Genomic DNA, 11,166 nt, shown 5'->3' on the forward strand with positions numbered 1-11,166 from the left:
AAAATCTCTCTCATGGCTACTTCATAACTAAATTTGCTCTGCCTCACAATGTGACTATTTGATATGCAGGATGGTCTTCCATGGCCCTGTGAAGAGGTTGTTTGATCCCAAAGGGGTTGTAACCTACAGGTTGAGTGAGAACCGCTGTTTTAGAGGGTAGGTTCAGTTGTAAATCTGGTTGTCTAGGTAACTGTAAAGGCCAGGCAACTGACCTTAGTTCTCCTGTGCTTCAGGACTCAACATCCCCACAGTAGTCAGGGTGTTGACTTTCTCCAGCCTTCAGTAGAGGAAACGGAGTTTGTGGAACTTGCTCAAGATCTACCTGTGGTAAGTGAACAAGGGTCTTAGGGATAAACTCTGAAGTTAGCCTTATGCCACTTCTCCAACCTGCCAGCAATAAACGTTATAGTGTAGAGAAGACACTGTCTGCAGTCCAATGTCCCCAGATATGGCTTAGTTTCTGTTGCTCGCCCCACTGTTCTGTGAGGACATCCCATTCCTGTGTTGTAAGAGTGGGCTTATCATGAGAGTCATCTGGTCCGTGGGGCTGGAGAGTCCACTGCACACAGTCTCAGGCATGGGAGGGTGAGTCAGGAGAAGGAGAAGGATGTAGCGAATGACAGCTGGCAGAGCAGCCAAATGACAACACACCCCAAACAAACAAACAAACAAACAAACAAACAAACAAAATCCACCCAAGTGGCTCTTAAACACATCTCAAGTGGCGGAGCCTGTTTAAAGCAGTCCCTGACTCTTCCTCAGACACTCTGGTTTCTTACCTTGAAATAGAATGGATCCGGGCAAATTACCTGATGGCTAATAATAAAACGCATGAAATAAATTCAGTAAGAAATAGTCTTATTAAATATACTTTTTAAAAATAAAATCTTGAGAACAAGGAGTGTGCAAACCAGCAAAAACTCTAGGCAAATTCCATACAAAGATCTGGCAGTCCTCTGAACTCCATGTGCCCTGAAGGAACCTCGGTAGAGGCTTTTCGGCTTTTTTATTTTTTAATTTTTTATTTTGTTTAAATTTTGATTCACAGTTTTAAAAAAATTTTATTAGATATTTTCTTTATTTATATTTCAAATGTTATCCCCTTTCCTAATTTCCTCTCTGAAAATCCCCTTCTCCCTTCCCCTTCCCCCTGTTCCACAACCCACCCACTCCTGCTTCCTGGCCCTGGCATTTCCCTACACCGGGGCATAGAATCTTCGAAAGACCATTGATGGCCGACTAGGCCATCCTCTGCTACATATGCAGCTAGAGACACAAGTCCCACCATGTGTTTTCTTTGATTGGTGGTTTAGTCCCTGGGAGCCCTGGGGGTACTGGTTAGTTCATATTGTTGTTCCTCCTATAGGGCTGCAAGCCCCTTCAGCTCCTTGGGTACTTTCTCTAGCTCCTTCATTGGGGACCCTGTGCTCTGTCCAATGGATGACTATGAAACAAAGTTTTCCAAAGCTGGTAAAAGTGAAGATAACTCTCCAGGCAACCAAATTGTCTCCCATTTAAACCAGCCTAACACTGAGTTAATGTCATATTGCCTGTCATATGTAGTTTAACATGATTGTGTTAACCTGCAGGCTAGAAGGCAACTGGGTCAGTTTGAACACAGAGAAGGTCTGTCTTTATTGCCGAAAGACGGAGTCAATATTCGTGGACATTAATTGACTGGAATATCAAGAACTAGCTGTCTTTATACCAGCTTTAATTGTATAGCTGACCATTGTGTCCTGAAGTCCAGTCATTTTCATAACTTTATTAAAGTTTATAACTTTATCTAATAACTTGTTTTTAAAATAGTCTTAGATTATTTGGAGTTTATTTTCCTTTGGTTTGCTCTCCACAGTGTACTAGTTTGTTTTTGAGTCTTACTATTCAGCCTTGGCTGGTCTGGAACTTGCTATGTAGCCCAGGCTGGCCAGGAACTTGAAGAGATCTATCTGCTTCTACCTTCCAAGTGCTGGGACTAAAGTTGTATGCTACTGTGTCCAGCTTCCACATAATTTCTTGAGACAAGGTTACTCTCTGACATTTGGAGCTTGTCATGTTGTCTAGACTGACTGGCCAGCAAGCCCAGGTGTTCTCTGTGTGGCTCCCCGGTGCTGAGACTGCAAGTTCATGCCACTCTGCCATGCCTTTTACGTGACTTCTGGGAATCCAAACTAGGGTCCTTATTGTTATAGGGCAAGTACTTTACTCACCGAGCTATCTCCCTAGCCACAACTTAGTAGCTTTTTTGAGGTACACTGAGGGTGGGCCATGAACTATTGAATATCTTCTCAGAGAGTACACATCAAAGACACAGCATATTACAAACCTAACTTTGTCACCATGGGGTTTTTTGCTTGATGGATAGATGTACTCCATGTTTGAAACAAGGAAAAAGTGGGCCTTTTCTGAGATGCAGCAGTAGCCTGGCATGGTCTTCTTGATTATGTCCACCACTCATTACTCATTTCTTCTGATAGCTTAGGCTCCAAGGAAATGAGACTCAGCCCAAAGCAAGTCATAGCTGAAGTCATAGCCCTCAGTTCCCTACCATATTCTTTCACTCAGTACCAACGCCCAGGACCTGTCCCCATCTAGCTAGATCAGAAACACCTAAACACTGAGATGTCTTGTCACCTACCTAGGTGTTCTGCTGCGCATCCCAGGTTGAGCATCGCCAAACTAGGCTAACTATACACGGGCAGAAATGAGGTCCAGGGAAAGGATGCACTTTTCCCACACCATGCAGGTAGTTAGTGCCAGGGCTAGATCTGATTGTCATATTAAGTTGTTTCATTTTAGTGTGTGTGTGTGTAATCCTGTCACAAGCACACGCCACCAAGCCTTGTATTTTTACGTTGGTTCTGGGGACCAAACTCAGGTCCTCACATTTGGAAAGCAAGCACTTTGCCAATGGAGACATTTTTCCATCCCATGCTTTACCGATTTTGCCAGGTTGAAAGCATCCTCCAATGGATGCTTGAGGTTTACACAGTACCATTAGGAAATCTGTTTCCTCTTCAGTGATTCCATGAACCAACACCGACGTGTAATATCTCTATGTGATCTTCAGACACATACAGGAATACTGGGGCCTGGGATCCCAAGAGTCACTAAATACTCCTGCTGCTTCCCCACTGCTGACCCAGCTTGCTGGATTCCGTTTTCCTCCAGAAACCTTGTGAGTGGGAAGCACCTTCCACAAAACCTTTAGCTGGCCACATACTTTGACTAGAAAAACATCTTTCACAGAACTCAGAGCATATGGGACTTCAAGAAAGCCACAACTCCTGCGTCAAGGGTAGTGCATCAAGACACGTGTGCCAGTGTTGTCCTGCAAGGCATTTGGTTACCCACCAAAGGACTACATGTTACCAAGTCATCATGGAGTCGTTTTCTCCAGTCTTTCTTCCTCCATATTTGTCTTACTGCAAACAAATTCATAGCCACTCTTGCAAACAGAACCATTTATCCTATTTCTCAAGGTGTTCAGGTCTATTTATGAAAATGTTGAATATCCTTAGTGTTTAAGAAAACAACAACAACAACAAGAAGGAGTGATGACCTAAATTTAGAAAAATTATCTTGTTTCTACTGTGATCCTCAACCCTGTCTACATTAGATTCAACTTGGAATCAAATAAAAATGTTACCTCCTAGGTCCCACCCTGGTGGCCCTGATAGAATTGAAGCTCTGGAGAGGATCCTAGGATTCCTCAGTTAAGTCTCATACGCAGCCTGCTGGGCCCCCTCACCGAAAACCATTGTGGTAAATTGGGGGCTCGAGCTTGGAACTCTTCACCTGCTCTCCATGTGGCAGCAACTTCGTTTCCCTTATTCAAAGAGGGAAAATGTTTTGAAATACATCAATGGGCTTCTCTTCTCTCTATAACCCACACTCTCTTTCCCTCCCCTTTGCAGCCTCGTTATGGCCAAGGCAGAGATTTATCACCTTGGGAAGGAAAAGGTGTCACAGGCAAGAACTGTGATTTGTAACCTAGGTGGCCTTTAGAATCACTCAGGGAGCCATGAAACACATCTGGGATCCACTCTAGACTTCTCAAGTCAGGATTTTTTTTTTTTTTTGTGGGGGAGGGCTGATTACTACAAAGGTACCCCGGGCATAATATATTTTAATTATGCAGCTAATATAGTGAACAATGGCTCCAGTAAGGAACGGCTTGTCACATGAAAATGAGATTCTGTCTCCCAAGATCTCACTTCTTCTAACACAAACGTTTGAAAGTTCAAGAAAATCGGCTTCTTAATGAGTAAGGCCGGCTTTGTTATCGACAATACAATTGTATCTTTTAACTGGTATTACTGAGCACCACTCCAGGCGAAGAAGCAGCAGGTAGGAACAGGCCATTGTTAGTTTACTTAGGGCTAGAAGGGAGAACCCAAGGTAGGGAGAAGAGCTGGGGTCCCAGCAGGGATAAAAGGGCACACTGAAGGTGCAGAACCCAGTAGGATTTCTTCAAGGGCCTCATTATGGTGGTGTGGGTAAGACTTGGAGAAACAGTTAGATACATATCTGGCCCAGATAGACACCTCCAGAGCCACAACACTTCCATAGCAGAAGGGGAAGGAGTGGGTCCCCATCAGAGGAACTCCATCCAGAGGACAGCCTGGCAAAAGCTGTGGGCTCCAAATGGAAGCAGCTAGCCCCAAGGGACATTTTCTTGCATAAGGACATTGAGTTCCTGACTCACGTGGCCAACAGTCCTAAGTATGTAGAGGTTGATTCCAGTGCACAAGTGACAGAGCCTGCATTTGGGCTGTGGATAAACAGGTAGGAAATGGTCAAGAGACCCTAACTGTGTTCCGTAAGTTGCCTTTGGTTAGGGGTGGGACTGGATGCTCACATTCTCTTTCTGTTCTGGGATTTTATCTGACATGCACAGGTCTTGTGTGCATTCTGTGACAACTGCTGTGAGTTCACATGTGCCTCTGCCTTGTGCCCAGAAGGCAGTGTTTTGTTATAGTTATCAGCAACCTCTGGTACTCACAATCTTTCCACCCTCTCTTCTGCAATGCTCAGTTGTTTTTAAAAGAGAATCTGATTATTTGCCTAGTCCTACCCTGAGCATCTGTGACATGTGCATCGTTGTGTGCATTTGTATTCTTGTACACTCATTTATCTTGAAGACAGGGAAAAGGAGGGAAGACCAGTAGGCCTTTTTTTCTTAATGAGTATGGTGAGAGTATATGTGTGTGAGAGTGTGTGTGTGAGAGTGCATTGAGTATGAGTGGGTGAGTGCCTATATATGTTTGAGAGTCTGTGTGTTTGAGGATATGTGTGTGTGTGAGGGGTGTCTGTGTGTGAGGATATGTGTGTGAGAGTGTGTAAGTGTGTGTGAGAGTGTAAGTGTGACTATGTGTGAGCATATGTGTATGAGTGTGTTTGAGTGTTTGAGAGTGTGTGTACTAATAGAAGCAGAAACTCAATCTAGCTCAGGCAGAGATGGAAGGAACATTTATCAAGTCTAAGCTCTCTGCTTTCTGCTGCCTCAGAAAACGACAACAGGATATGGAGCTGCAGCATGAGGCCAGGGTCCAGTACAATGCATGGAGCCATGACTCCGTGCCACTGGGACAGACTTTATTTCACCTGAGTTCCCAGCAGGGCCGGCGAAGCCTGAGTCAAAGGATTTAACTTCTGAGGTTTCCAGTAAGCTTTGCTCTTCCGACAGTGTGTACGCTTGCTAAACTCTCCGGACACAGAAGGTTAAGTGAAAGCCTGTGAAAAGGCAGGTGTCTGCAACAAGAGAAGGTCCAGAGGCTAGTGTGTAACTCTGTCTGTCTTTCCTATAGTTGACAGCCATGAAGTTTACTTTGAACAGAGTAACAGTTACAGGTTCAAGGGAAACTACCTGGATAGCTCTAGGTTTTTGTGAGGTTAGACTGATACCCTGGAGACAGATTCTCCAGTAATAGGTATTTGACCATTGCTTGACCTTGGTGGCAATCAGATACTGAGATGAGTCTCAGAAGAAGAGGGGAGGGATGGAAGAGCATTGAGGTGAGGGACGCAGTTGGTTCTCAGCATTTGCTTAAGGACATTGCAAAGCTGCCTTTAAAAAAAAAGGTATTTTTGAAAAGACACTGCAGAGCAACAGGAGTGGATCCCTTGATGTTCTGGGGGCTCTGGTGTTATCTCACTTCCGACACACTAAGGGCTCCACATTACTGTGGTTGGAGGCCCCTTTCTGCTGAAAGCTTTCTTTCTCTATGCTTGCAGGGTGACAGTTGGGTGTTAACATGGCTCACAGGGAAGGCAGATTACCAGCGAGGGCCTCTTTCAAGGTAATCTGGGCATCTCTGGCTCTTGTTTTTCAGTGTCTGACCTGACCCTGCTTCTGATCTGAATCTAACTTCAAGTGACCTAGATGTAGAAGATGACGTAAGAAGCGGTGGGAGCCCTGCGTGCTGGGTGCTGCTTCTTTGTTCATTAGGACCTTACTGGTCTATAACTGTGGTATCCATCTGAGGTCTGGATGGGCCTTTTATCATGACTTCTGGCTGGTGCCAGGATGCTAATCTTTTGGCATGCCATCTCTGACATTACTATTATTATTTTAATCCCAAAAGACTAAGCTTCAGAAATTCCAGATTCTGGCCCTTGACAAAAGCGTTTTCAAAAACATAATAACAAGACTACAAACATTAAGGCAGTGACACCGATGGACTTGGCATAACAATGTGTTCATCCTGAGACTTCTAGAAAGTTCTTAGAATCAGATGACTTGTGATAGAGTTGGGAGAAAAGGAGGCATTATCTGTTCCAGCTTCCTGTTTGTGGCAAGTGACCCTTCAATAAAGATAGGTGTTTATCTCTGTGTTCTTTGAGAATTTCTAGGTATGCATTCTTTCGATTTGCTCATCTTGATATTTTTGTCTTCTTGGCACTCAGAAAAACAAAGGAAAAAAAAAAACAAAACTGAAAACAAAATAAAAGCCTTGGGAGCATGAGGAATGAGTGGAGAGGGTTTAGTGTGCAAAGTGGAGAATAAAAAGGAAATAAAAAGAAAAGGACGTGCCTGCTCCTAGGATGGTGGAGGAGATGGTGTAGGTGTACTGTAGATAAAGGGAGAGCATAGCCAGGCCCAGGGACCTCTGTGAAAGTCCAACGTGGTCATGACTCTGAGCCTGGACATGGAAGGATACGGGGAGGGGGGGGGGAAGAGGAGATGGAAAGGGAGGGAAATCTGGAAGGCAAGGAGCCAGGAGGCTTGGAAGAGGGCAAGGGAACCAAAAATGGCTGGAGTACATAGAGGAGGACATTTAGGGGAAGCCCCTGGCCTGAAGAGGTAGGGGGTGGGGTATGCCCACCAAAAAGACCCTGTAATAGTTAGGGACTGAGGGATGCTGTGAGAACTTGACAGCCAAGTCTACTTTGGTACGTTGAATAGGCCTTTTGTCCTGGGTTTGAGACCTAACAGACAGGAGTTTGGATTCCCAGCACTCACAGTGTATGGTAACAGTCACAGAGGATCCCTGATATCAACCTCAGGATTCTATAAGCAAGTCTACACATGTAGGCGCACATGTATCTGCACGCACACACACACATAAACACACAGACACCACACACAGAGACACATGCAAAAAAAACCACATGCAAAACAAAAACAAAACAAAACAAAAAAACAGAACAACAACAACAACAACAACAACAACAACAAAGCCCTTTCTTTTGTTCAGCTAGAATCCTTGCTACATGGTTTCTAAAGAGTCTATTTTTCATCTCCTATCGATTTTGGTTATTTTTCATGGGTTCCAGACAGTCAGTCACATGCTTGTCACAATGGGGTAAGCCCCCTCTGACTTGATATTCTAATAAAGACACAACTGCTATGGAGTGTGCGGGGACCACAGGGTCATTATGCTGGAAGACCCTGGTCCCCTGACAGCCAGAACCATGGGCAAATCCCTTCCCTATGAAGTCAGGCCTTCATGTGCCTCACCTCTGAAGGGAAGAAGATCAGACTACAGATTGCTACGATTTCTTCTAGCGACGAAAGGGATTTAGGAGGAAACTTAAAACAAATTGCTCAATAATATTTTAAAGAAACGGCATGTCTCAAACAAGGGAACCTGCGCTTTGTACTAGGTGGATAATAAATACTAGTCACCTTGATTTAATCATAGGGATTTCCAGAGAAGGCTTCTTTCTGTGCATGCTAAGCCTTCCAGTTACCTCAACACCCTATCTCTCCCAGGAGTGATGAATCTCTTGTAGAAACAGGAGCCAAAGCCCAGGGGTGCACTTACTGTCTTCCTTAAGTGTAGCATGGCCCCCAACAAGGAGGAGACAGCCTTCTCGGGTTCCAGAGACAACTGGGCACAGCTGTTTCTCGTCGTGTCTCTGCTGCCGTAGCCAATCTATTAAAATGCCTCTGATTCTGGAAAGAAAACAAATGCTCACGAGGAGGTTATAAATAACCTAATTATAAATATATCTCATTTTTAAAAAGTAGATATTGACAAGGCTCTCCGGCCAGTATGGCCCTCCCCAAGCTGAGTTCAAGGGACGAACTGGCCCTCTGCTCAGTGAGCAGTGTCTTAGACGATTTCCCAGTTGGCTCTTTGGGATGTATTTGCCCCTTTATTAGCCTCTCCGTCATGTCGGGTGAATTAAGGGTTTGATGGCTAAGGCCCAGTAAACAAAGAATCAGATCTGGGTTACATCTTCTCCCTCCCCATCAAGGATGCAGACACTAATCTGGGGGCTGTACTGCAAACACAGGTAACATTCCTGGCCTTTGAAAGCGCCCATGGAGCCGCTGGAATGTGGAACTTGGAGTACCTGGGCTTCTGCTCTGCTTGCTACATGCTCTGAGTGACACCATGGACACAGACAACTTTTTTTTTTTTTTTGACAGGGTCTCATTGTAACCCAGGCTGGCCTCAAATTTGCCGAGCAATCGAGGGTGATCTTGAGCATTTGATTTTCCTGCCTCTACGTCTGGAGTGCAGGTATTACAGGCCGTACTACCACTTTTTTTGTGTGTGTGTGTGTGTGATGGTGATTGAGCCTGGAGCTTCCTTCATGGGAAGCAAGCACTCTACCAACTGAATTATATCCCTAGCCAAGTTAATATCTTTTGAGTCTCATTTACATGAACAATTCAATGAAGTAATCGGCAATAAAGCTGCATATAGCTTCTGGCATTTGGGAAAACCTCAATTACTACTCTCTTGTAATGACTAAGTGAGGGGAGGAACAAAGAGTGGGGACACAGCGGGCATGTGCCACAGCAGGGAGCCCCCAGGGCACCCCACTCAGGCCTCGAGAGGAGCTTTATGGAGGGTTAGCTACCCAGGCTGCCACAGCACTGTTCCACAGACTAAATGGTTTACATGACAGGAATCTGTTTCCTCCCCATTCTAGAAGGCCAAGGTCAAGATGCCAACAGGACTGGTTTCCTAGAAGCCTACCTCCTTGGCTTGCGGAGGCCACCCAATTGCGGTCGATTCCTCTGCATATTCACCACTGGTGTCTCTAATGAGGTTGAATTAGGGACTCCCATAATGGGCTTGTTCTTAAAAAGAAAAAAAAAGATTTATTTTTTTACTTTATGTGTATGTTTGTTTTGCCTGTATCTATGTATACACTGCATGCCTGCAGTCCCTGAAGATGGAAGTCATCGGGTCCTCTGGAATTGGACTTATTGATGACTGTCCATTGTGATGTTGGGAACCAGACGTGGTTCTGCGTAAGAGTAGCAAGCACTCTGAACCCCTGAGCTATCTCTCTAGCCCCAACGTGATTGCTTTTTAAAAAGGCTTTTTCTTAGTTGCGTCTCTATTGCTGTGGAAAGACACTGTGATCAAGGTAACCCATCATCAAAAACGTTTAAGGGGGCGTGGGGGTGGGTTGGGGGTTCACTGTTCCAGAGGGTTAGAGTCCATGGTCATCATGGTGAGAGCCGGGCAGCAGGAAGCAAGAAGCAGGACAATGGAGCGGTAGCCCAGAGCTGACATCTTGAGACTTAACCACCAACCAACTAGTTTCACCAGCTTTGGACCGACTAGTCAAAGAGATGAGCTTGGGGGCGGGGAGCATTCTCATCCAAACCACCATCAGACTCCATTTCCAGTCTCATCTGGAGATAGTTTTGGGCAGAGAGTCACAGTTCACTCCATTACACCCAGGAACTTGCTGAGGACACAAGGTGTCCCGGTCATGTGACCAAGTGCGTCTCCCCCTCCAGCTCCCGGCAGGTAACTGCAGTTTCTGTGCTCAAGGGCTGTCTTCTTCCCTCATTTCCTGCTTTCTATTAGAAAGCATGAAGTTTAAAACCTCCATTTTGGCTACGAATCACCCCTCCCGTCCTTGCAGCATCTTCGCCTGAGGTTGCTCAGGTTCATAAAGAAGGAAGCGTCCATCACCCTGGCTGCCTGGATATCCGGGAGCCAAAGCCACCCCACAAAAAGAGGCTTCTGAGTGCTGAAGCCAGTGAGTGCTGTGAGCTATGTGTGAGGCACGGGACAGATGCCAGGGTCACACCCCGGGGAGGAGAGGGGGTTCCCTTCCGCTGTAGCTTTTCTCACCCTCCCTGCAGCAGGAGCCTTTCCTACAGTGAGTGAGTCAGCTCAGGCTTCAACCAGCCAGCTGTCTGGCATGAATGAAGTAACCATAGCCCGGAGGCATCTGGGATCCAAACACTTCCTCCAAGCTCTTCTTCCTTCTCTCCTCCCCTCTTCTCCAGCCTTCACCCTTTGCTCAGTTCTCAAATCACCTCCCTCCTCCCTCTGTGGCCAATGCTTTAGACATGGTAATGCTTAAATACTTTTTGAAGAAAGCAATGAAATGCTCAAGAATAATATCACTCTTCGATTGGTTCGGACCTACTGTTAGCTCTTAAGAAACGCAGGAAGACCCCTCGAGGCCCTCGAGTCAGGCTGCTGAACATCTTCTCATCCCCATTACCCTCTGTTTCTCTGAGGAGGAAACTGCATGGTCCACCTCTGACCTCTCCTGTACTCCTCTGCACTCAGTCAGTAGACGGAAGGACTAAAGGTTAGGTGCAGCGTGGAACTCCTGCCCCTCATTCATCCTTCCACAAGACAAGTATTTAATAGCTACCTACTTCCGGCCAGACACTGTCCCAGGTACAAGAACCACAGAGATAAGAAAGCCACAGTCTCCCCCCCCCCGGCCCCC

Source organism: Mus musculus, chromosome 1, assembly GCF_000001635.26.
Source record: "Mus musculus strain C57BL/6J chromosome 1, GRCm38.p6 C57BL/6J".
NCBI lineage: Eukaryota > Metazoa > Chordata > Mammalia > Rodentia > Muridae > Mus > Mus musculus.